This window comes from Kogia breviceps, chromosome 1 (genome assembly GCF_026419965.1).
Source record: "Kogia breviceps isolate mKogBre1 chromosome 1, mKogBre1 haplotype 1, whole genome shotgun sequence".
Classification (NCBI taxonomy): domain Eukaryota; kingdom Metazoa; phylum Chordata; class Mammalia; order Artiodactyla; family Physeteridae; genus Kogia; species Kogia breviceps.
In genome coordinates this window covers 88,185,531-88,211,465 of record NC_081310.1, presented here as the reverse complement: position 1 = coordinate 88,211,465, position 25,935 = coordinate 88,185,531, and the positions used below count along the sequence as shown (strand labels likewise).

General features: G+C 41.4%; 2 long non-coding RNA genes across 3 annotated transcripts in view; one reads left to right on the top strand and one right to left on the bottom strand.

The window, feature by feature from the left end:
- LOC136794529 (uncharacterized) overlaps nt 1–25,053 on the bottom strand; it is a 38,416-nt gene extending 13,363 nt beyond the window's left edge. Inside the window, exons 1-2 of one of the 2 annotated variants that reach the window (XR_010841478.1) lie at nt 24,234–24,543; nt 23,426–23,525 (exon numbers count right to left, since the gene is read on the bottom strand). This is a non-coding gene — a long non-coding RNA (uncharacterized lncRNA). Of the gene's footprint in view, nt 1–23,425; nt 23,526–24,233; nt 24,544–24,604 lie in introns of those variants that run through there. The other variant, XR_010841476.1, reaches the window with a different exon arrangement.
- A 94-nt stretch (nt 25,054–25,147) lies between these two features.
- Nucleotides 25,148–25,920, top strand: LOC136794530 (uncharacterized). The gene is made up of 3 exons (XR_010841480.1): nt 25,148–25,280; nt 25,453–25,703; nt 25,816–25,920. It is a non-coding gene; the product is annotated as an uncharacterized lncRNA (long non-coding RNA).
- Nucleotides 25,921–25,935: the final 15 nt, after the last annotated feature.

The following is a 25,935-nucleotide window of genomic DNA, read 5'->3' as shown; positions in this document are numbered from 1 at the left end:
CCGCGGACTCGCCCTGCACCTGTGCCCTCTCCCTCCCCCCAGCCTGAGTGAGCCAGAGCCACCAAATCAGCTGCTCCTTTAACCCCGTCCTGTCTGAGCGAAGGGCAGACGCCCTCAGACGACTACATGCAGAGGCGGGGCCAAGTCCAAAGCTGAACCCCAGGAGCTGTGCGAACAAAGAGGAGAGGGGGAGGTCTCTCCCAACAGCCTCAGAAGCGGCGGATTAAAGCTCCACAATCAACTTGAAGTGCCCTGCATCTGTGGAAAACTTGAATAGACAACGAATCATCCCAAATTGAGGAGGTGGACTTTGGGAGCAAGATATACTATTATGTCCCCCCCCCCTTTTTTTTTGTGAGTGTGTATGTGTGTGCTTCTGTGTGAGATTTTGTCTGTATAGCTTTGCTTTCACCATTTGTCCTAGGGTTAGACCGACCCGTTTTTCTGGGTTTTTTTAATAGAAATTTTTCTTCTTTTTTTTTTTTTCTTAAAAGGATTTTTTTTTTGAAATTTTTCTTCTTAATAATTATTTTTTATTTTAATAACTATACTTTATCCTACTTTATTTCCTCCCTTCCTTCCTCCCTTCCTTCCTCTCTTCCTCTCCTCCTTCCTTCCTTCCTTTCTTGCTTTCTCCCTTCCTTCATTTCTTCCTTCCTTTCTTCCTTCCTTCCTCCCTTCCTTTCTTCGTTCCTTTCTTCCTTCCTTCCTTCCCTCCCTCTCTCCTTCCTTCCTTCTTTCCTTCCTTCCTTTTCTTTCCTTTATATTTTTTCTCCCTTTTATTTTGAGCCGTGGGGATTAAAGGCTCTTGGCGCCCCAGCCAGGCACCAGGGCTGTGTCTCTGAGGTGGGAGAACCAACCTCAGGACACTGGTCCACAAGAGACCTCCCAGCTCCATGCACTATCAAAAGGCAACAATCTCCCAGAGATCTCCATCTCAACACCAAGACCCAGCTTCACTCAAGAACCAACAACGAACAGTGGTGGACACCCTATCCCCAACAAAGAGCAAGACAGGTCTACAGCCCCATCCATTAGCAGAGAGGCTGCCTAAAATCATAAGGCTACCGACATCCCCAAACACACCACCAGACGTGGACCTGCCCACCAGAAAAAAAAGATCCAGCCTCATCCACCAGAACAGAGGCACTAGTCCCCCCCAACCAGGAAACCTACTCAACCCACTGAACCAACCTTAGCCACTGGGGACAGCCACCAAAATCAACGGGAACTACGAACCTGCAGCCTGCAAAAAGGAGACCCCAAACACAGTAAGATAAGTGAAATGAGAAGACAGAAAAACACACAGCAGAAGAAGGAGCAAGATAAATACACACCAGACCTAACAAATGAAGAGGAAATAGGCAGTCTACCTGAAAAGGAATTCAGAATAATGATAGTAAAGATGATTCAAAATCTTAGAAATAGAATAGACAAATTGCAAGAAACAGTTAACAAGGACCTAGAAGAAATAAAGAGGAAGCAAGCAACGATGAGCAACACAATAAACAAAATGAAAAATACTCTAGATGGGCTCAATGGCAGAATAACTGAGGCAGAAGGACGGATAAGTGACCTGGAAGATAAAATAGTGGAAATAACTACTGCAGAGCAGAATAAAGAAAAAAGAATGAAAAGGACTGAGGACAGTCTCAGAGACCCCTGGAACAACATTAAATGCACCAACATTCAAATTATAGGGTCCCAGAAGAAGAAGAGAAAAAGGGACTGAGAAAATATTTGAAGAGATTATAGTTGAAAACTTCCCTAATATAGGAAAGGAAATAGTCAATCAAGTCCAGGAAGCACAGAGTCCCATACAGGATAAACCCAAGGATAAACATGCCAAGACACATAATAATAAAACTGTCAAAAATTAAATACAAAGAAAACATATTAAAATCAGCAAGGGAAAAACAACAAATAACACACAAGGGAATCCCCATAAGGTTAACATCTGATCTTTCAGCAGAAACTCTACAAGCCAGAAGGGAGTGGCAGGACATATATAAAGTGATGAAGGAAAAAAACCTACAACCAAGATTACTCTACCCAGCAAGGATCTCATTCAGATTTGATGGAGAAATTAAAACCTTTACAGACAAGCAAAAGCTGAGAGAGTTCAGCACCACCAAACCAGCTCTACAACAAATGCTAAAGGAACTTCTCTAGGCAAGAAACACAAGAAAAGAAAAAGACCTACAAGAACAACCCGAAACAATTAAGTAAATGGTAATAGGAACATACATATCGATAATTACCTTAAATGTAAATGGATTAAATGCTACCACCAAAAGACACAGACTGGCTGAATGGATACAAAAACAAGACCCATATATATGCTGTCTACAAGAGACCCACTTCAGACCTAGGGACACATACAGACTGAAAGTAAGGGGATGGAAAAAGATATTCCATGCAAATGGAAATCAGAAGAAAGCTGGAGTAGCAATTCTCATATCAGACAAAATAGACTTTAAAATAAAGACTATTACAAGAGACAAAGAAGGACACTACATAATGATCAAGGGATCGATCCATGAAGAAGATATAACAATTGTAAATATTTATGCACCCAACATAGGAGCACCTCAATACATAAGGCAAATACTAACAGCCTTAAAAGGGGAAATCGACAGCAACACAATTATAATGGGGGACTTTAACACCCCACTTTCACCAATGGACAGATCATCCAAAATGAAAATAAATAAGGAAACACAAGCTTTAAATGATACATTACACAAGATGGACTTAATTGATATTTATAGGACATTCCATCCAAAAACAACAGAATACACATTTTTCTCAAGTGCTCATGGAACATTCTCCAGGATTGATCATATATTGGGTCACAAATCTAGCCTTGGCAAATTTAAGAAAATTGAAATCGTATCAAGTATCTTTTCCGACCACAACGCTATGAGACTAAATATCAATTATAGGAAAAGATCTGTAAAAAATACAAACACATGGAGGCTAAACAATACACTACTTAATAACGAAGTGATCACTGAAGAAATCAAAGAGGAAATCAAAAAATACTTAGAAACAAATGACAATGGAGACACAACGACCCAAAACCTATGGGATACAGCAAAAGCAGTTCTAAGAGGCAAGTTTATAGCAATACAATCATACCTTAAGAAACAGGAAACATCTCGAATAAACAACCTAACTTTGCACTTAAAGCAATTAGAGAAAGAAGAACAAAAAAACCCCAAATTTAGCAGAAGGAAAGAAATCATAAAGATCAGATCAGAAATAAATGAAAAAGAAGTGAAGGAAACAATAGCAAAGATCAATAAAACTAAAAGCTGGTTCTTTGAGAAGATAAATAAAATTGATAAACCATTAGCCAGACTCATCAAGAATAAAAGGGAGAAGACTCAAATCAATAGAATTAGAAATGAAAAAGGAGATATAACAACTGACACTGCAGAAATACAAAAGATTATTAGAGATTACTACAAGCAACTGTATGCCAATAAAATGGACAACCTGGAAGAAATGGACAAATTCTTAGAAATGCACAACCTGCCGAGACTGAACCAGGAAGAAATAGAAAATATGAACAGACCAATCACAAGCACTGAAATTGAAACTGTGATTAAAAATCTTCCAGCAAACAAAAGTCCAGGACCAGATGGCTTCACAGGCGAATTCTATCAAACATTTAGAGAAGAGCTAACACCTATCCTTCTCAAACTCTTCCAACAGATAGCAGAGGGAGGAACACTCCCAAACTCATTCTATGAGGCCAACATCACCCTGATACCAAAACCAGACAAAGACGTCACAAAGAAAGAAAACTACAGGCCAATATCACTGATGAACATAGATGCAAAAATCCTCAACAAAATATTAGCAAACAGAATCCAACAGCACATTAAAAGGATCATACACCATGATCAAGTGGGGTTTATCCCAGGAATGCAAGGATTCTTCAATATACGCAAATCAATCAATGTGATACACCATATCAACAAACTGAAGGAGAAAAACCATATGATCATCTCAATAGATGCAGAGAAAGCTTTTGACAAAATTCAACACCCATTTATGATAAAAACCTTGCAGAAAGTGGGCATAGAGGGAACTTTCCTCAACATAATAAAGGCCATATATGACAAACCCACAGCTAGCATCGTTCTCAATGGTGAAAAACTGAAACCATTTCCACTAAGATCAGGAACAAGACAAGGTTGCCCACTCTCACCACTCTTATTCAACATAGTTTTGGAAGTTCTAGCCACAGCAATCAGAGAAGAAAAAGAAATAAAAGGAATCCAAATAGGAAAAGAAGAAGTAAAGCTGTCACTGTTTGCAGACGACATGATACTATACATAGAGAATCCTAAGGATGCTACCAGAAAACTACTAGAGCTAATCAATGAATTTGGTAAAGTTGCAGGATACAAAATTAATGCACAGAAATCTCTGGCATTCTTATACACTAATGATGAAAAATCTGAGAGTGAAATTAAGAAAACGCTCCCATTTACCATTGCAACAAAAAGAATAAAATATCTAGGAATAAACCTACCTAAGGAGACAAAAGACTTGTATGCAGAAAACTATAAGACACTGATGAAAGAAATTAAAGATGATACAAATAGGTGGAGAAATATACCATGTTCTTGGATTGGAAGAATCAACATTGTGAAAATGACTATACTACCCAAAGCAATCTACCGATTCAATGCAATCCCTATCAAATTACCACTGGCATTTTTTACAGAACTAGAACAAAAAATTTCACAATTTGTATGGAAACACAAAAGACCCCGAATAGCCAAAGCAATTTTGAGAACGAGAAATGGAGCTGGAGGAATTAGGCTCCCTGACTTCAGACTCTACTACAAGGCTACAGTAATCAAGACAATATGGTACTGGCACAAAAACAGAAATATAGATCAATGGAACAGGATAGAGAGCCCAGAGATAAAGCCACACACATATGGTCACCTTATCTTTGATAAAGGAGGGAAGGATATACAGTGGAGAAAAGACAGCCTCTTCAATAAGTGGTGCTGGGAAAACTGGACAGCTACATGTAAAAGTATGAAATTAGAACAATCCCTAACACCACACACAAAAATAAACTCAAAATGGGTTAAAGACCTAAATGTAAGGCCAGACACTATCAAACTCTTAGAGGAAAACATAGGCAGAACACTATACGACATCAATCACAGCAAGATCCTTTTTGACCCATCTCCTAGAGAAATGGAAATAAAAACACAAATAAACAAATGGGACCTAATGAAACTTAAAAGCTTTTGCACAGCAAAGGATACCATAAACAAGACCAAAAGACAACCCTCAGAATGGGAGAAAATATTTGCAAATGAAGCAACTGACAAAGGATTAATTTCCAAAATTTATAAGCAACTCATGCAGCTCAATAACAAAAAAACAAACAACGCAATCCAAAAATGGGCAGAAGAACTAAATAGACATTTCTCCAAAGAAGATATACAGATTGCTAACAAACACATGAAAGAATGCTCAACCTCATTAATCATTAGAGAAATGCAAATCAAAACTACAATGAGATATCATCTCACACCGGTCAGATTGGCCATCATCAAAAACTCTAGAAACAATAAATGCTGGAGAGGGTGTGGAGAAAAGGGAACCCTCTTGCACTGCTGGTGGGAATGTAAATTGATACAGCCGCTATGGAGAACAGTATGGAGGTTCCTTAAAAAACTACAAATAGAACTACCATACGACCCAGCAATCCCACTACTGGGAATATACCCTGAGAAAACTATAATTCAGAAAGACTCATGTACCAAAATGTTCATTGCAGCTCTATTTACAATAGCCAGGACATGGAAGCAACCTAAGTGTCCATCAACAGATGAATGGATAAAGAAGATGTGGCACATATATACAATGGAATATTACTCAGCCATAAAAAGAAATGAAACTGAGTTATTTATAATGAGGTGGATGGACCTGGAGTCTGTCATACAGAGTGAAGTAAGTCAGAAGGAGAAAAACAAATACCGTATGCTAACACATATATATGGACTCTAAGGGAAAAAAATGTCATGAAGAGGTTAGTGGTAGGACGGGAATAAAACACAGACTTACTCGATCATGGACTTGAGGATATGGGGAGGGGGAGGGGTGGGCTGTGACGAAGTGGGGGAGTGGCAGGGACATATATACACTATCAAATGTAAATTAGATAGCTGGTGGGAAGCTGCTGCATAGCAGAGGGAGATCACCTCTGTGCTTTGTGACCGCCTGGGGGGGTGGGATAGGGAGGGTGGGAGAGAGGGTGATGCAAGAGGGAGGAGATGTGGGAGCATGTGTGTATGTATAACTGATTTAGTTTGTTGTAGAGGGAAAACTAACACACTATTGTAAAACAATTATACTCCAATAAATGTTAAAAAAAAAAAAAAAAAAAAAAAGGATTTTTTTTTTGAAATTTTTCTTCTTAATAATTATTTTTTATTTTAATAACTATACTTTATCCTACTTTATTTCCTCCCTTCCTTCCTCCCTTCCTTCCTCTCTTCCTCTCCTCCTTCCTTCCTTCCTTTCTTGCTTTCTCCCTTCCTTCATTTCTTCCTTCCTTTCTTCCTTCCTTCCTCCCTTCCTTTCTTCGTTCCTTTCTTCCTTCCTTCCTTCCCTCCCTCTCTCCTTCCTTCCTTCTTTCCTTCCTTCCTTTTCTTTCCTTTATATTTTTTCTCCCTTTTATTTTGAGCCGTGGGGATTAAAGGCTCTTGGCGCCCCAGCCAGGCACCAGGGCTGTGTCTCTGAGGTGGGAGAACCAACCTCAGGACACTGGTCCACAAGAGACCTCCCAGCTCCATGCACTATCAAAAGGCAACAATCTCCCAGAGATCTCCATCTCAACACCAAGACCCAGCTTCACTCAAGAACCAACAACGAACAGTGGTGGACACCCTATCCCCAACAAAGAGCAAGACAGGTCTACAGCCCCATCCATTAGCAGAGAGGCTGCCTAAAATCATAAGGCTACCGACATCCCCAAACACACCACCAGACGTGGACCTGCCCACCAGAAAAAAAAGATCCAGCCTCATCCACCAGAACAGAGGCACTAGTCCCCCCCAACCAGGAAACCTACTCAACCCACTGAACCAACCTTAGCCACTGGGGACAGCCACCAAAATCAACGGGAACTACGAACCTGCAGCCTGCAAAAAGGAGACCCCAAACACAGTAAGATAAGTGAAATGAGAAGACAGAAAAACACACAGCAGAAGAAGGAGCAAGATAAATACACACCAGACCTAACAAATGAAGAGGAAATAGGCAGTCTACCTGAAAAGGAATTCAGAATAATGATAGTAAAGATGATTCAAAATCTTAGAAATAGAATAGACAAATTGCAAGAAACAGTTAACAAGGACCTAGAAGAAATAAAGAGGAAGCAAGCAACGATGAGCAACACAATAAACAAAATGAAAAATACTCTAGATGGGCTCAATGGCAGAATAACTGAGGCAGAAGGACGGATAAGTGACCTGGAAGATAAAATAGTGGAAATAACTACTGCAGAGCAGAATAAAGAAAAAAGAATGAAAAGGACTGAGGACAGTCTCAGAGACCCCTGGAACAACATTAAATGCACCAACATTCAAATTATAGGGTCCCAGAAGAAGAAGAGAAAAAGGGACTGAGAAAATATTTGAAGAGATTATAGTTGAAAACTTCCCTAATATAGGAAAGGAAATAGTCAATCAAGTCCAGGAAGCACAGAGTCCCATACAGGATAAACCCAAGGATAAACATGCCAAGACACATAATAATAAAACTGTCAAAAATTAAATACAAAGAAAACATATTAAAATCAGCAAGGGAAAAACAACAAATAACACACAAGGGAATCCCCATAAGGTTAACATCTGATCTTTCAGCAGAAACTCTACAAGCCAGAAGGGAGTGGCAGGACATATATAAAGTGATGAAGGAAAAAAACCTACAACCAAGATTACTCTACCCAGCAAGGATCTCATTCAGATTTGATGGAGAAATTAAAACCTTTACAGACAAGCAAAAGCTGAGAGAGTTCAGCACCACCAAACCAGCTCTACAACAAATGCTAAAGGAACTTCTCTAGGCAAGAAACACAAGAAAAGAAAAAGACCTACAAGAACAACCCGAAACAATTAAGTAAATGGTAATAGGAACATACATATCGATAATTACCTTAAATGTAAATGGATTAAATGCTACCACCAAAAGACACAGACTGGCTGAATGGATACAAAAACAAGACCCATATATATGCTGTCTACAAGAGACCCATTTCAAACCCAGGGACACATACAGACTGAAAGTAAGGGGATGGAAAAAGATATTCCATGCAAATGGAAATCAGAAGAAAGCTGGAGTAGCAATTCTCATATCAGACAAAATAGACTTTAAAATAAAAACTATTACAAGAGACAAAGAAGGACACTACATAATGATCAAGGGATCGATCCATGAAGAAGATATAACAATTGTAAATATTTATGCACCCAACATAGGAGCACCTCAATACATAAGGCAAATACTAACAGCCTTAAAAGGGGAAATCGACAGTAACACAATCATAGTAGGGGACTTTAACACCCCACTGTCACCAATGGACAGATCATCCAAAATGAAAATAAATAAGGAAACACAAGCTTTAAATGATACATTACACAAGATGGACTTAATTGATATTTATAGGACATTCTATCCAAAAACAACAGAATACACATTTTTCTCAAGTGCTCATGGAACATTCTCCAGGATAGATCATATATTGGGTCACAAATCTAGCCTTGGCAAATTTAAGAAAATTGAAATCACACCAAGTATCTTTTCCGACCACAACGCTATGAGACTAGATATCAATTACAGGAAAAGATCTGTAAAAAATACAAACACGTGGAGGCTAAACAATACACTACTTAATAACGAAGTCATCACTGAAGAAATCAAAGAGAAAATAAAAAAATACTTAGAAACAAATGACAATGGAGACACCACGACCCAAAACCTATGGGATACAGGAAAAGCAGTTCTAAGAGGGAAGTTTATAGCAATACAATCATACCTTAAGAAACAGGAAACATCTCGAATAAACAACCTAACTTTGCATTTAAAGCAATTAGAGAAAGAAGAACAAAAAAACCCCAAATTTAGCAGAAGGAAATAAATCATAAAGATCAGATCAGAAATAAATGAAAAAGAAATGAAGGAAACAATAGCAAAGATCAATAAAACTAAAAGCTGGTTCTTTGAGAAGATAAACAAAATTGATATACCATTAGCCAGACTCATCAAGAAAAAAAGGGAAAAGACTCAAATCAATAGAATTAGAAATGAAAAAGAAGAAGTAACAACGGACACTGCAGAAATACAAAAGATTATTAGAGATTACTACAAGCAACTGTATGCCAATAAAATGGACAACCTGGAGAAAATGTACAAATTCATAGAAATGCACAAGCTGCTGAAACTGAACCAGGAAGAAATAGAAAATAAGAACAGACCAATCACAAGCACTGAAATTGAAACTGTGATTCAAAATATTCCAACAAACAAAAGCCCAGGACCAGATGGCTTCACAGGAGAATTCTATCAAACATTTAGAGAAGAGCTAACACCTATCCTTCTCAAACTCTTCCAAAAGATAGCAGCGGGAGGAACACTCCCAAACTCATTCTACGAGGCCACCATCACCCTGATACCAAAACCAGACAAAGACGTCACAAAGAAAGAAAACTACAGGCCAATATCACTGATGAACATAGATGCAAAAATCCTCAACAAAATACTAGCAAACAGAATCCAACAGCACATTAAAAGGATCATACACCATGATCAAGTAGGGTTTATCCCAGAAATGCAAGGATTCTTTAATATACGCAAATCAATCAACGTGATATACCATATCAAAAAACTGAAGGAGAAAAACCATATGATCATCTCAATAGATGCAGAGAAAGCTTTTGACAAAATTCAACACCCATTTATGATAAAAACCCTGCAGAAAGTAGGCATACAGGGAACTTTCCTCAACATAATAAAGGCCATATATGACAAACCCACAGCCAGCATCATTCTCAATGGTGAAAAACTGAAACCATTTCCACTAAGATCAGGAACAAGACAAGGTTGCCCACTCTCACCACTCTTATTCAACATAGTTTTGGAAGTTCTAGCCACAGCAATCAGAGAAGAAAAAGAAATAAAATGAATCCAAAAAGGAAAAGAAGAAGTAAAGCTGTCACTGTTTGCAGATGACATGATACTATACACAGAGAATCCTAAGGATGCTACCAGAAAACTACTAGAGCTAATCAATGAATTTGGTAACGTTGCAGGATACAAAATTAATGCACAGAAATCTCTGGCATTCTTATACACTAATGATGAAAAATCTGAGAGGGAAATTAAGAAAACACTCCCATTTACCATTGCAACAAAAAGAAAATATCTAAGAATAAACCTACCTAAGGAGACAAAAGAGTTGTATGCAGAAAACTATAAGACACTGATGAAAGAAATTAAAGATGATACAAATAGTTGGAGAAACATACCATGTTCTTGGATTGGAAGAATCAACATTGTGAAAATGACTCTACTACCCAAAGCAATCTACAGATTCAATGCTATCCCTATCAAATTACCACTGGCATTTTTTACAGAACTAGAACAAAAAATTTCACAATTTGTATGGAAACACAAAAGACCCCGAATAGCCAAAGCAATCTTGAGAATGAAAAACGGAGCTGGAGGAATCAGGCTCCCTGACTTCAGACTATACTACAAGGCTACAGTAATCAAGACAGTATGGTACTGGCCCAAAAACAGAAATATAGATCAATGGAACAGGATAGAAAGCCCAGAGATAAACCCACACACATATGGTCACCTTATCTTTGATAAAGGAGGGAAGGATATACACTGGAGAAAAGACAGCGTCTTCAATAAGTGGTGCTGGGAAAACTGGACAGCTACCTGTAAAAGTATGAAATTAGAACACTCCCTAACACCACACACAAAAATAAACTCAAAATGGGTTAAAGACCTAAATGTAAGGCCAGACACTATCAAACTCTTAGAGGAAAACACAGGCAGAACACTCTATGACATAAATCACAGCAAGATCCTTTTTGACCCATCTCCTAGAGAAATGGAAATAGAAACAAAAATAAACAAATGGGACCTAATGAAACTTAAAAGCTTTTGCACAGCAAAGGATACCATAAACAAGAGCAAAAGACAACCCTCAGAATGGTAGAAAATATTTGCAAATGAAGCAACTGACAAAGGATTAATCTCCAAAATTTATAAGCAACTCATGCAGCTCAATAACAAAAAAAACAAACAACGCAATCCAAAAATGGGCAGAAGAACTAAATAGACATTTCTCCAAAGAAGATATACAGATTGCTAACAAACACATGAAAGAATGCTCAACATCATTAATCATTAGAGAAATGCAAATCAAAACTACAATGAGATATCATCTCACACCGGTCAGATTGGCCATCATCAAAAACTCTAGAAACAATAAATGCTGGAGAGGGTGTGGAGAAAAGGGAACCCTCTTGCACTGCTGGTGGGAATATAAATTGATACAGCCACTATGGAGAACAGTATGGAGGTTCCTTAAAAAACTACAAATAGAACTACCATACAACCCAGCAATCCCACTACTGGGCATATACCCTGAGAAAACCATAATTCAAAAAGAGTCATGTACCACAATAGTCATTGCAGCTCTATTTACAATAGCCAGGACATGGAAGCAACCTGAGTGTCCATCAACAGATGAATGGATAAAGAAGATGTGGCACATATATGCAATGGAATATTACTCAGCCATAAAAAGAAACGAAATTGAGTTATTTGTAGTGAGGTGGATGGCCCTAGAGCCCATCATACAGAGTGAACTAAGTCAGAAAGAGAAAAACAAATACCGTATGCTAACATATATATGTGGAATCTTTAAAATATATATATATATATATATATATATATATATATATATATATGGTTCTGAAGAACCTACGGGAAGGACAGGAATAAAAATGCAGACGTAGAGAATGGACTTGAGGAAACGGAGAAGGGGAAGGGGAAGCTGGGACGAAGTGAGAGAGTAGCATGGACATATATACACTATCAAATGTAAAATAGCTAGCTAGTGTGAAGCAGCCACATAGCACAGGGAGATCAGCTCGGTGCTTTGTGACCACCTAGAGGGGTGGGATAGGGAGGGTTGGAGGGAGACACAAGAGGAAGGAGACATGGGGATATATGTGTACGTATAGCTGATTACTTTGTTATGAAGCAGAAACTAACACACCATTGTAAAGCAATTATACTCCAATACAGATGAAAAAAAAAAAAAAAGAACTTACATTGCTAGCATCAGAAGAAAGGGAAAAAAATGATCTTATAGTTGAGCAGGCATTCCCATCTTGGAAGAGGTCTGGCTAATGTGTAACGCATATGCACACTACACATTAGGGAGGAAGGGAGGAGGCCCAAACAGACACAGAGAGAGAATTTTATGTTTAAATTTTCTTGTCCAGCCTTTTTTTTTTAAACATCTTTATTGGAGTATAACTGTTTTACAATAGTGTGTTAGTTTCTCCTTTACAACAAAGTGAATCAGTTATACATATACATATGTTCCCATATCTCTTCCCTCTTGCATCACCCTCCCTATCCCACCCCTCTAGGTGGTCACAAAGCACAGAGCTGATCTCCCTGTGCTATGCGGCTGCCTCACACTAGCTATCTAATTTACATTTGGTAGTGTATATATGTCCTTGCCACTCTCACTTCGTCACATCTTACCCTTCCCCCTCCCCATATCCTCAAGTCCATGCTCTAGTAGGTCTGTATTTTATTCCTATCCTATCAGTTATCTCTTCATGACATTTTTTTTCTTAGATTCCATATATATGTGTTAGCATACGGTATTTGTTTTTCTCCTTCTGACTTACTTCACTCTGTATGACAGACTCCAGGTCTATCCACCTCATTACAAATAACTCAGTTTCATTTCTTTTTATGGCTGAGTAATATTCCATTGTATATATGTGCCACATCTTTATCCATTCATCTGTTGATGGACACTTAGGTTGCTTCCATGTCCTGGCTATCGTAAATAGAGCTGCAATGAACATTTCTGGTGCATGACTCTTTTTGAATTATGGTTTTCTCAGGGTATATGTCCAGTAGTGGGATTGCAGGGTCGTACGGTAGGCCTTAAAATATAAATTTTATTTTATCACATGGGAAGATGCAAGAATCTGGGTTCAATAAAATTCTTCCTGGGGTATACATCTAACTATCTAAGAAGGCTTCTTGTCCAAAGCACAGAGGGCCTCATCCTGTTATCGTCTTTATTTCCTCTCAAAGTGCTCTGTTGGTCAGCGATTTAACAGTTACAACTTAACAGGGTTATGACAATCCTTGTAGAACCGGCGGTGAGCAACACTTGTCTATTCTTTGTTCAAACTCGCTAGTGCTGGTCTGGAAATTTCAGATTGTCTGTTTAAAGGTAATATTCCTGGGAGATGTTGAAACTGCAATTTTTTTAACTTTTTATTTTATATTGGAGTATAGCCAATTAACAATGTTGTGATCCTTTCAGGTGCACAGCAAAGGACTCAGCCATACATATACATGTATCAATTCTCCCCCAAACTCCTCTCCCATGTAGGCTGCCACATAGCATCGAGCAGAGTTTCCTGTGCTATACAGTAGGTCCTTGTTGGTGATCCATTTTAAATATAGCAGTGTGTACACGTCGATCCCAAACTCCCTAACTATCCCTTCCCCCCATCCTTCCCCACTGGTAACCGTAAGTTCGTTCTCTAAGTCTGTGAGTTTGTGAAACTGCAATTAAGTCTTGGTTTCCTGTCATGGGAAGAAATGACTTCACTTGGGGTCTCGTTTCTTTCTTTTTTTTAACACCCCAGATATGAGCATTATTAACATCACATTACATGGAGTGCCACCTCCTCCCTGCCACAGTTTGTCTCCCTACACTGCTTTACTTTTATTCAAAATACGTATAATCACCTGATGTCCTGTTACATATTTACTTGCTCAGCAGTTCACTGTCTGTCACTTTTACTCCCTAGCAGGACACTGTTTGAATTGCTAACGGAATTGTGTGCCCCGAATTGCAATTCTTTGTTCCCGAATAAATGCTCTCTGCTTGATTATTGCCTCCTAGCCTTATTTAGGTTCACAACTTTAATTAAATGTGAAAAATTAATAAACAGAAATTTCAATTAAATAGAGTCAGGAGACCAGGAGGGGGACCTCTCAAGCCCTGCAAAGATAGCAAAGCCCAACAGGAAGAGGAAAGACCCCTCTTCTTTCCTGAAGGACTCAGCCAATGAAAAGCCATGGACTCTTTGTTTACTTTGGCCCTCCCAGCTTTCTGTTCCCCTCTATAAACGCATGCTCTTTCCCCTGCCATGGGGGCACTTGCACATGTGTTGCAGACCCCAAACTGCAATTCTCTACTATCCCGAATAAACCCATCTTCACTGGAGAAATATCTGGCAGTCTATTGTTTTACGTCAAGATAACTAAATACATGGTCAAAATGGATATGACAACCTATATGATACGTGTTTGCAATAGTATGTCATGCCAGTCACAGTAAACGTTTGACAACAACATAATGAATAACAGTACAGATGAGGGTGAGGAACTGGCTAATGATGAGCCTACAAAATGTCCAGTTGAATTATGCAAACACTTTCAGCTTGGTGACTTTTGTTTAGGCTCCCAAGGAAGTCAATTTTTTAAATTTTGATTTATAAAGTTAAATAGCTCAATCTCCTATTTAAATTGGTCATTAACTTTGTTTTTCTGCCAAAAACACAAACAGTACAAGCTATGTAATTGAGAAAGTTTATTTAATTTTATAGGGTCTCAGTCTCCCCACTTGTAAAGTGGAAGCATTTTTGCAAATATTTGAAAAGTGGATGTTTATAAAGTACTTAATATGAAGTCTGGCACAAATTAAACACCAATAAGCAATAGCTCTTTTATTAATATATCCTGTGGCGTAAGAGAAGTATCTGGTCTTTGTCCCTGGCTCCAGGCAGAGAGCTCCTAAACCCTTGGAATTCCCTGAGTGATAGAGTGACAGCAGAATCTTTTGTTCTAATGAGGTGACTCCTGACAGGCTTCTAGATAGCTTAAAGGTGGGGGCTGGCTGCCAGAAAGACCAAGTCTTGATTAAAAGCTTAGAACTTTCAGCCCCACTCCCCAACCTCTAGGGAGGGGAGAGAGGCTAGCAATTGAGTCAATTACCAATGGCCAATGATTTACTCAATCCTACCTATGTTATGAAACCTCCATAAAAACCCCTAAATGGCAGGGTTCAGGGAATTTTTCAGTTTGCAAGCACATCTACAGGTCAGGAGGGTGGCACACCACAAATCTATGGGGACAGAAGCTCTTGCACTCAGGACCTTTCCAGGCCTCGCCCTATGTGCCTCCTCATCTAAATTGTTCATTTGCATGCTTTATAACAAACTGTAATCATAAGCATAGCATTTCCTGAGTTCTGAAAATTGTTCCAGCAAATCATCAAACCTGAAAGGGGGAGAGGGTGTGGGAACCCCTGAGTTTGTAGCCAAGTAGGACCGAAGTGTGAAGTAACCTGAGGACCTGATGCTTGCAACTTGTGTCTGAAGTGAGGGCAGTCTTGTGAGACACAGCCCTTAAAAGCCTGGGGTGTCTGACACTAACTCCAGGTAACTAGTGTCAGAACTGAATTGAATTGTTGGACACCTTGTTGGTAACAGAGCTGGAGATGTGCTGTTGGAAAGGCACCACGTATTTGATTGATATGAGAAAAAAAACACTCATATGCATTGTACTGTATGTACTATATGTATTATTGTATGTATGAAACGCAAGGTCATGGGTAAGTGCTTACAGAAATTTGAGAGATTTAGGTTTAGTGTCCAGACCTAGCCAATGGTCCTCCGAAGATATCCATGTCCTAAATCCCAAGAATTTGTGATTATGTTAGGTTACATGGCAAAGAGGAATTAAGGTTGCAGATAAAATTAAGGTTGCTAATCACCTGACCTTAAAATAAGGAGATTATCCTGGATTATCCAGATGGGCCCAATGTAATCACACGGATGCTTAAAAGTAAGAGGAAGGCAGGAAAAAGTCAGACAGATGGCAGCACAAGAAGGATTCAGCCCGTCACTGCTGCCTTTGGAGATGGAGGAAAAGTGGTCATGAGCCCAGGCATGGAGACAGCCTCTAGACGCTGAAAAGGCAATTCTCCCCTACAGCCTGGTTCTTTTCACCTCTTTATTTTATTTATTTATTTATTTATTTATTTATTTATTTATTTATTTTCCTGGTACGCAGGCCTCTCACTGTTGTGGCCTCTCCCGTTGCGGAGCACAGGCTCAGGACACGCAGGCTCAGCGGCCATGGCTCACGGGCCCAGCTGCTCCGCGGCATGTGGGATCCTCCCGGACCGGGGCAAGAACCCGTGTCCCCTGCATTGGCAGGCGAACTCTCAACCACTGCACCACCAGGGAAGCCCCACCTTTTTAAATATGACTATTAGAAAATGTTCAATTATGTGTGTGGCTTCCATTACGTTTTTACTAGACAGTGCTGTTTTGGACCCATTCTAACTTGTAAATCTGGAATTCATCATACTTTGTACAGCCTCACACATCCTCAGGCCTGATGCAATAATGCATTTCTTCCTTCCTTCACTGCCGTGGTCTATCCTGTGACTGATTTTTAGGCTAGGTTGGCCCTCCCATAATCCATGCAATGACAGGCCCAGAAAACCTAAACATGGGCAATAATACTGCTTCACGGCAATTGTGCCCAGCTTACTCAGATTCTCTTACTCAACCTATAGTGCTGTCTCACAATTCTGGCAACTCTATCAGTTTCACTTGGTATTATTCTCTAAGAATCCATAAAAGAAAAAAAAAAGCACTAAGAAAAAGATATGCTCATTTGCCAGTTAAATTATTACACTTCAGTTTCTCTTCCAGAGCTTTGTTTAAACTTTTTAGTTTACAATCAGAAAATATTATTAAAAATAGGTGTGCATATTCTTTTAAAGTTTTTTTTTTTTTTTTTTTTTTTTTTTTTTTTTGCGGTACGCGGGCCTCTCACTGTTGTGGCCTCTCCCGTCGCGGAGCACAGGCTCTGGACGCGCAGGCGCAGCGGCCATGGCTCACGGGCCCAGCCGCTCCGCGGCACGTGGGATCTTCCCGGACCGGGGCACGAACCCGCGTCCCCTGCATCAGCAGGCGGACTCCCAACCACTGCGCCACCAAGGAAGCCCTCTTTTAAAGTTTTTATGCATGAGCAGATAAAACTACTGGAAGCGAAATCTCTAAAACGTTAACAGTGTTTCCCTGCGTAAACACATAAACGAGTGATTTTCACTTTTTTTTACAAGTTTATGATTTTTCTGAAATGTATACAATATACATATATTGCTTTTATAATCAAAGGGAGGGGGGAAAAAACTTCAATTTATAATCAAACAGGCAAGACTGATAAGACACATGAAGCAGAGTCTGTTTCCTGTAGTAATGAACAGAGAGGAAGAATGGACTTCCTGAGTCTTGCTCACCCAAGAACCAAATGAAACAAGCCAAGCTGTTGTCTGATTCTCTTTAAGCATCTTTAGGAGATCCATCCGCAAAGACTCCTAGTGGGACGAGAAGGAGACAGCCCAGGATTTCTGATGACAGAAATACAGATTCAATAAACAGAGAAGGCAAGAGAGAATTTCCTGGGTAAGTCTGGCTGCATCAAGTAGCAGATGAAGTCACAGACCCCCAGAACACCATGTGCCTTCCCCTTTAAGCACCAGCCAACCCACCCCTGACACACCTGACAAGACCCCTGAAAAATGGGGTATTTGAGAAAAAATAGCAGAGTCCCCAAAGACACCTAAGGACCAAGATGGTTTCTTACTCTGTCCCAAACCTCCCTTGTTTTGGTGTCTCTCCATTCTGGCAAGGTGCTGCAGTGAGTTTATCACCACGGGGTGTGTCTGAACGATCAAAGCATAAGTGGAAGACAGGAGACAGAAGGATATGGTGTCCTCACTGAGTAGGTGCCTCCCCCATGTCCATGTTCACAGCTGCATCCCAAAAGCCCTTCCCTATTAATGAGAAATTCAGGGAAGGTATCAGAAATGCCAATGACTCTACGCCAGCCCCATCACCAGCCAACCTCAAATTGCATTAGCCAACAGAGTGTAAGGGAAACAGTAATAGTTGTTTAGTCACACAGACCTTGGTTCTTCAATCTGCTCTATCTCTTACAGAAGTGAGACTGTGGGCATGTTATTTGTTTCAGAATCTGTAAAGTTGTGGTCAAAGTACCTAAAGTGGGAGGGAGACCAGACAGGACCACTCTCCTAAGAGGTAGCTTTGCACATTCCAGAATACTTCCTAGTTACAAGAAGTACATCTACTAGGTGAGGGGAACGGGGACCTCCTTGGGGTCCCTTTGACCTCTCCCTCACTTTCCCTCAGGGGGGTTCTCTATGCAATCGAGAACCGGGGTTCTCTATGGAATCCAGTAATGGACTGAGATTCCCCCTAATATTCCATTTCATCAGGAAAAAGAAGGGGGCCTCAATTTATGGTAGTCACTCTCCTGATCTTCTGCATCTCTCTCTAACACACACACACACACACACACACACACACACACACACACACACACACCCCTCCCTCTGCCAAGCCTTGCTCATGAAAATCCTAATCATATCCTTGCATCTTAGCAGAGTTCTCTTATGTTTGAAAAACACAGGTCACCCAAGGAAAATTTTCAGGGGACCTGGAAAGAATCCTGGGGTCTAAAAGAAGAGAGGAGAAAATAAATCCATTTGCAAAAGGAAAAGTTAGGTTAGACTTTGTAAGACCTCTTGAAAATAAAACTAATTCAAGAAGTCCCATCTCCCTTTTTAAGTAAAATTGTTCTTCCTTTCTTGCTTTCCGTTCTACTATACAGTGTCCTTTCCCAAAAGATTTTTCCCCAACTAGGTTTATGAGTCACCTGGGAAGATAGTGTGTAACCCCAGGGAATTCCCAGTATGAGGGAGACAGCAAGGCTTAACCCCAGTTAAAAAACAGCTAGGGGACTTCCCTGGTGACGTAATGGTTAAGAATTCACCTGCCAATGCAGGGGATGCGGGTTTGAGCCCTGGTCCAGGAAGATCCCACATGCCGCAGAGCAACTAAGCCCGTGCACCACAACGACTGAGCCTGCGCTCTACAGCCCGTGAGCCACAACTACTGAAGCCCTCGAGCCACAACTATGGAAGTCCATGCGCCTAGAGCCCGTGCTCTGCGACAAGAGAAGCCACCGCAATGAGAAGCCCGCGCACCGCAACGAAGAGTAGCCCCCACTCACCACAACTAGAGAAAGCTTGTGTGCAGCAATGAAGACCCAACACAGCCAAAAATAAAAATAAATAAAATAAATAAATTTATATTTTAAAAAAAGAAAGAAATCTACAGGGATTTCCCTGGTGGTCCAGTGGTAAAGAATCTGCCTTACAATGCAGGGGACACGGGTTCGATCCCTGGTCAGGGAACTAAGATCCCACATGCCACGGGGTAACTAAGCCCATGTGCCACAACTACTGAACTCACACGCCTCAACCAGGGAGCCTGCATGCTGCAAACTACAGAGCCCATGTGCTCTGGAACCTGCACACTACAACTACAGAGCCCAGTGCCCTGGAGCCTGCGCGCCATAACTAGAGAAATAAAACCGACCGCCACAACTAGCAAGAAGCTTGCATGCCACAACGAAAGATCCTGTGTGCTGCAACTAAGACCCAACACAGTCAAAAATAAATAAAATAAATAAATAAATAATTGAAATAAATAAACAGCTATTGGATAAAAGATAAATTTTTTTAAAAAAAAGAACTCTACAAAGAGACAACCAAGTTGAATTCATTGAACATGGTACCAGAAGCTGGGGATACAAAGGTGAGTACAATTACATCATTGTACTGAAGAGGAAAGAGGCTCAAAGAGTCATGTGACTGGCCCAAAGACATACGGCCAACAAGGAACACAGCTGGAATTCAAAGCTGGGTCTGACTGACTCCAAGGCCTATACTCTTAAATACCATGCAGACAGCCCTTCACATGACCACCTTCAAAGGACCTACAATCTAGTAGGTAGAAAGAGATTAATGAGTACTGCCATGTGTTTTGTTCTGAGAAAAGGAGAGGGACATAGGAAAGGAAACTCATCCATCCTGGGCAGGAAAGGAGAATTGTTAAAGCTTCTTGGAAGATGTGTTCCTCTAGCTGAGTTGTGAAAGACCACTGTAGTAAGGCAAGGATTAAGGGAAATAGCATTCTAGGAAAAGAGAACAACACAGAGAAAAACAAAATAGTAATATAGTCAGGGAACTGCAAATTTCATATTTCTGAATCATCAAGTCAGGAAGAGCACAGAGGAAGATAAAGCTGTTGAGGTAAACACGAGTCAGATTAGGGGAGGGAAGAAGGGGGTGCCTGGAATGCCAAGTAAGGAGTTGCCAACTGAAGGGCTTAAAATTGGAGACGTGGTGAACTGGATGCCCTAGAAGGGGAGTGAGACTGGCAGCCAGGAGGCCAGACAGAAGTACCTTAAAAAACTACAAATAGAACTACCATACGACCCCGCAATCCCACTACTGGGCATATACCCTGAGAAAACCGTAATTCAAAAAGAGTCATGTACCAAAATGTCCATTGCAGCTCTATTTACAATAGCCAGGACATGGAAGCAACCTAAGTGTCCATCAACAGATGAATGGATAAAGATGTGGCACATATATACAATGGAATATTACTCAGCCATAAAAAGAAATGAAACTGAGCTATTTGTAATGAGATGGATGGACCTGGAGTCTGTCATACAGAGTGAAGTAAGTCAGAAGCAGAAAAACAAATACCGTATGCTAACACATATATACGGAATCTAAGAAAAAAAATGTCATGAAAAGACTAGGGGTAGGATGGGAATAAAACACAGACCTACTAGAGCATGGACTTGAGGATATGGGGAGGGGGAAGGGTAAGCTGTGACGAAGTGAGAGAGTGGCATGGACATATATACACTACCAAACGTAGGGTGGAGAGCTAATGGGAAGCAGCTGCATAGCACAGGGAGATCAGCTCAGGTGCTTTGTGACCACCTAGAGGGGTGGGATAGGGAGGGTGGGAGGGAGGGAGACGCAAGAAGGAAGAGATATGGGAACATATGTATCTGTATAACTGATTCACTTTGTTGTAAAGCAGAAACTAATACACCATTGTAAAGCAATTATACCCCAATAAAGATGTTTAAAAAAAAAAAGAAGTAAAGCAATAACAACTTTTGTGTGCTCTTTGACTAGGCGGGCTCATCCTTCTACACAAGGACATGGTGGGAAGTGGTCCCAGAGATAACAGAGCAGCACAGAGGCCAGTTCAGAAGTATGCCAAATGAGACAAATGATACTACATCCCAAATACACCACAGTTGACCTTGGCTCTTCAGACTTATGACCTTTGGCTTAGCTATAATTTAAGGAAAGATCCTAAGATTGTTCTATAGTTTTTCTAGACTACAGATTGTTCAAAGTTAAGGACTATTATCTTATTCATCTCTGTAGATCCCACACTATTCACTATACACACAGTGGCTTACACATAATAAGTGCTCTGTAAATGTTGTTTTAAAAATCCTTTCATCCTACAGTTGAGTGCTTTCTATACACCATGTTCTAGAGACTAAGGAAACAGATTAGGATCATACTCTCATGGAGCTTATTTTCTAGCTTGGGAAACAGACAATAAGCAAGTAAACAAATATATAATATTTTCAAGAAGTGATACTATTTAACACAGGGATAGAGTAATAAAGCCTCGATTTTATTATAGATAAGGTAATCAAAGAAGGCCTCGATGAAATGAATATTTGAGTAAAGCCCTGAACAAGTTACCTGAAAAACAGTATTACAGGCAGAGGGAGTGTGCATGGCATGTTTATGAAACAGCAATAAAGCCAGGGTAGCTAGAGTAGAGCGACCATAAGGAAGAGGGTAGGAGGTGAGATTAGAGAGGTAACTGGGGATCAGATCATGCAGGGACTTGGAGGGGAATTATTTTAAGCATAATAGAAAATGAAATTTCACTTCTTTATGGTGCATCCCATTCTCAAGGAATGCAAATGAAGTAGTATTAGTCATAAACAATCCTAGAGGTAAATCTACTGTCCAAAGGCATTGCAAAGCATTCTTCTTTTTTTTCTTTTTGTGGCTGCATTGGGTCTTAGTTGCTGTGTGCGGGCTTTATTTAGTTGCAATGAGCAGGGGCTACTCTTCTTTGCAGTGCACAGGCTTCTCACTGCTGTGGCTTCTCCTGTTGCAGAGCATGGGTTCTAGGCGTGCAGGCTCATAGTTGCTGCACACAAGCTCAGTAGTTGCGGCATGAGAGCCCTGTAGTTGCGGCACACAGGCCCTAGAGCACACGGGTTTCAGTAGTTGCAGCACGTGGGCCCTAGAGCACACAGGCTTCAGTAGTTGCGGCGCATGGGCTCAGTAGTTGTGGCACACGGGCTCTAGGGTGCACAGGCTTCAGTAGTTGTGGCGAGCATTCTTTAAATAAGCTTGGTTATTAGATTATCTATTATTTGGAAATCTATCCATCACCACCCCCTATTGCATTGCCTCCAATAAGACAATTTAGAATAGACTAGGGGAATAAAAAGTGATTTCTGAATTTACGGTTCAAAAATATCTTTTGAAAAGTAATATTTCTGTTCTAGCCAAGTCAATCTATTAAGGCATGCTTAAAAAAAAAAATGCTAAGGCTTTTCTTCCCCAGTCATGCAGGGTTCTACTTCTTATCACACATCAGTGGGTCCCTCCTGACCACTGTCTCCATGAGATTAACTTTTCAAACCTCGGATTCCTCCCATCGCTCAATAGGCAGCAGAATTAAGTCAATTTCGGTTGCATAACATTCCATAATTCTGGAGCATTCGGTATAAAAGATCTGCAAGTGATTCTAGTCCAAGCAGTGTGTATAAATGCTAAGAGACTGCCCTGGAATGAGACGACGATTAATTGACATTTCTCACACAAGGATGAAGGCCAAGCATGGAGCAGACTGTGTTACTAAATCCCCTATGAGCATGGCTTTCCCTGCAACACCTTCTGGTGTCAAAATGACAAAACAGCAATATACAAAAGAAATGGCTTGGGTCAGAACAAGGTGGGAGAGGGAGCCTGGGAGTGGAAAGAATAACATAGAACAGAGGGAGGTATGAAGAGGCAAAGTACTTTGGAATGAGCTGAGGAACACACAGGAAGGTAGGACAGAGACTGATGCCATCCTGCACTGTTGCTTACCTGCATGTCTGTGTCCTCCTGGACTGGACTCCCAGTATCTAGGTGGTTTTCGGCGTGCATACCCAGCACGGAGCCCCCAGAGCCCTGCTCACAGCCAGCACTAAAGTGTTTGTGGAGGTACAAGAAGAAAAGGATTGCTCTCTTCCCCCACTTTCACCATATATTTTTCTGACTTCTATAAAACCTAGTTCTGCAAATTCTTTGTTTTCTACCCAGTTTATTTCATTTCCCCCTCTCTGTCCTATAAGTCAGCTCATGTGTGCACCCTCTGTTCTATAACCAAAATGCAAGGCCAGAGACAAACCGACAGGACCAAAGAGGGACCATCTACGACTAAGGTTGCCCAACAGGGCTTCCCTGGTGGCGCAGTGGTTGAGAATCTGCCTGCCGATACAGGGGACACGTGTTAGTGCCCCGGTCCGGGAAGATCCCACATGCCGCGGAGCGGCTGGGCCCCGTGAGCCATGGCCGCTGAGCCTGCGCGTCCGGAGCCTGTGCTCCGCAACGGGAGAGGCCACAACAGTGAGAGGCCCGCCTAGCACCAAAAAAAAAAAAAAAAAATGTTGCCCAACAGACTTAAGAAGAGAGACTAGACAGAGGTGGAATCAGAAAAGAGGCAATTGCAATATCAGAAGAGAAACAAAAAAGAAGTGAGCTGCAAGCCTGCTGAAGTGGAAAGCTCAGATCTTCTTGTGCCTACAAACATTTGCTGTGACAGCCTTTTCTTGGGGCCGCTGGCATGCCTCATGGGCTAAGGTCAGTGTTAAGCTGGGCTCTGTCTAGGACAGAGACAAGAAAAGGTACTCACAGGAGAAAGAAAGATGGAGCAGGATTCCAGGGCCTGGCTGTGAGGAAGATAGACGAGACTATGAACTTAAGACCAGTAGGAGCCAGCTTGTAATTGTAAAAGGTATCTGCATGTGACGGGACCTTATAAAGGGGGAAGCCTCAAATATGGAACAAATTGAAGGCCCCTGAAGGCAGACAGAAAGACCCAGGTCTCATCCAAAAGAAATAGCAGAACAAAGCCACACTCACGCAGCTACTCCACACCCGATTCCCCTGTGCAAGCAGCTTCCCTGCACCCACTGGACTCCAAGATTTCTCTCTAGAAGACTGTTCCCTGGTGCCCGGAACTACAACACCCATAGTGCCCCACGCGCAGGCCGAGTGACTCACCCTCTTCTGATCCCCACTAGCCAATGGGCTTCGCCAATTTCCTCTGCCCCTGGAAAAGCCGCGAGAAAAGAGGGCGCTTCCGGTCCCGTGTTCTCTTTGGCCCTCGGGGAATCCAAAGGTGCAGTGCTTACGACCAGACCGTAAGGCAGCGGTCCTAGGTGTAAGGAAGGGGTCATCCATGGCATGGGTTCTGCTAACCGAACGTGGGCTGCTTAGGCTGACGGATAGCGCCAACCCTCTCCTTTTTTTTTTTTTTTTGGTGCTAGGCGGGCCTCTCACTGTTGTGGCCTCTCCCGTTGCGGAGCACAGGCTCCGGACGCGCAGGCTCAGCGGCCATGGCTCACGGGGCCCAGCCGCTCCGCGGCATGTGGGATCTTCCCGGACCAGGGCATGAACCTCTGTCTCCTGCATCGGCAGGCGGACTCCCAAACACTGCGCCACCAGGGAAGCCCAACCCTCTCCTTCTAGGTTCCTTCCCCACCTCTTCCGGGGCTGGCCTAGGACCTGCAGCACATGCGCACTGTCCCACCGGTTTCGGGGCTGGCCTCGTTCCGGTAGCACGTAATCACTTCTTTACCTTCGCCGCGGCGGGCCTCGGACTTGCAGCACGTGCACACTTAGAGGAAGACCCGACAATCTGGTTGTTTCCGTTGCCGTGCTCAGGGCCTGTATTTGGGTAATGCTGTCCTTTTTTTCATTTTCTTTCTCTTGTTTAACATCGGGAAGCAGCAATGAAGTGTTATTAAAAGATCCCTTTAAAAAAAAAATCCCTAAGGCTGGAGTTGAGATTTGCGCTTTGTAACAAATAAGCTGTGGGGTATTGGGCAAGTCATTTAATCTTCTTTTAGGACCTACTGGTCTGTGAAACCTGGATGACACTTGAGACTCAGCCTGTCTCTTCAAGCTGCTGGAAGGGCTGTTTGCAAACTATTGGTGCCCACGGCCCTCCAAGTCCCCGTAGGACAGCCAAGCTGCCTCCTAAGCACAGTGCCCCAGAGAACCAAGTGATCGAGCTGAGCATTGGTCCAGCATCGTCGAATGAAGTGAAAGAAAGGAACTGGAAATGGGACAGCATTTTGGGGGTCAACTGGAAGGAGAGGTGGGGAAAGAAGTTTTGTTGGGTTTTCCCCTCTACCAGCAATTACTGATAATGCTCTACCTGAATATCATCCCATCTGACCCCTTTTCTCCATCCCTACTGTCATTCACAGATCAAGATCATCTCTTGCTTAAATGATTTCTCCATCTCCAGTTTCCACCCCACCACTTGTTGAATTATTCTAAAGTGCAAATGTGATCATTAAAATGTGTCATGACTTCCCTGTGCCCCT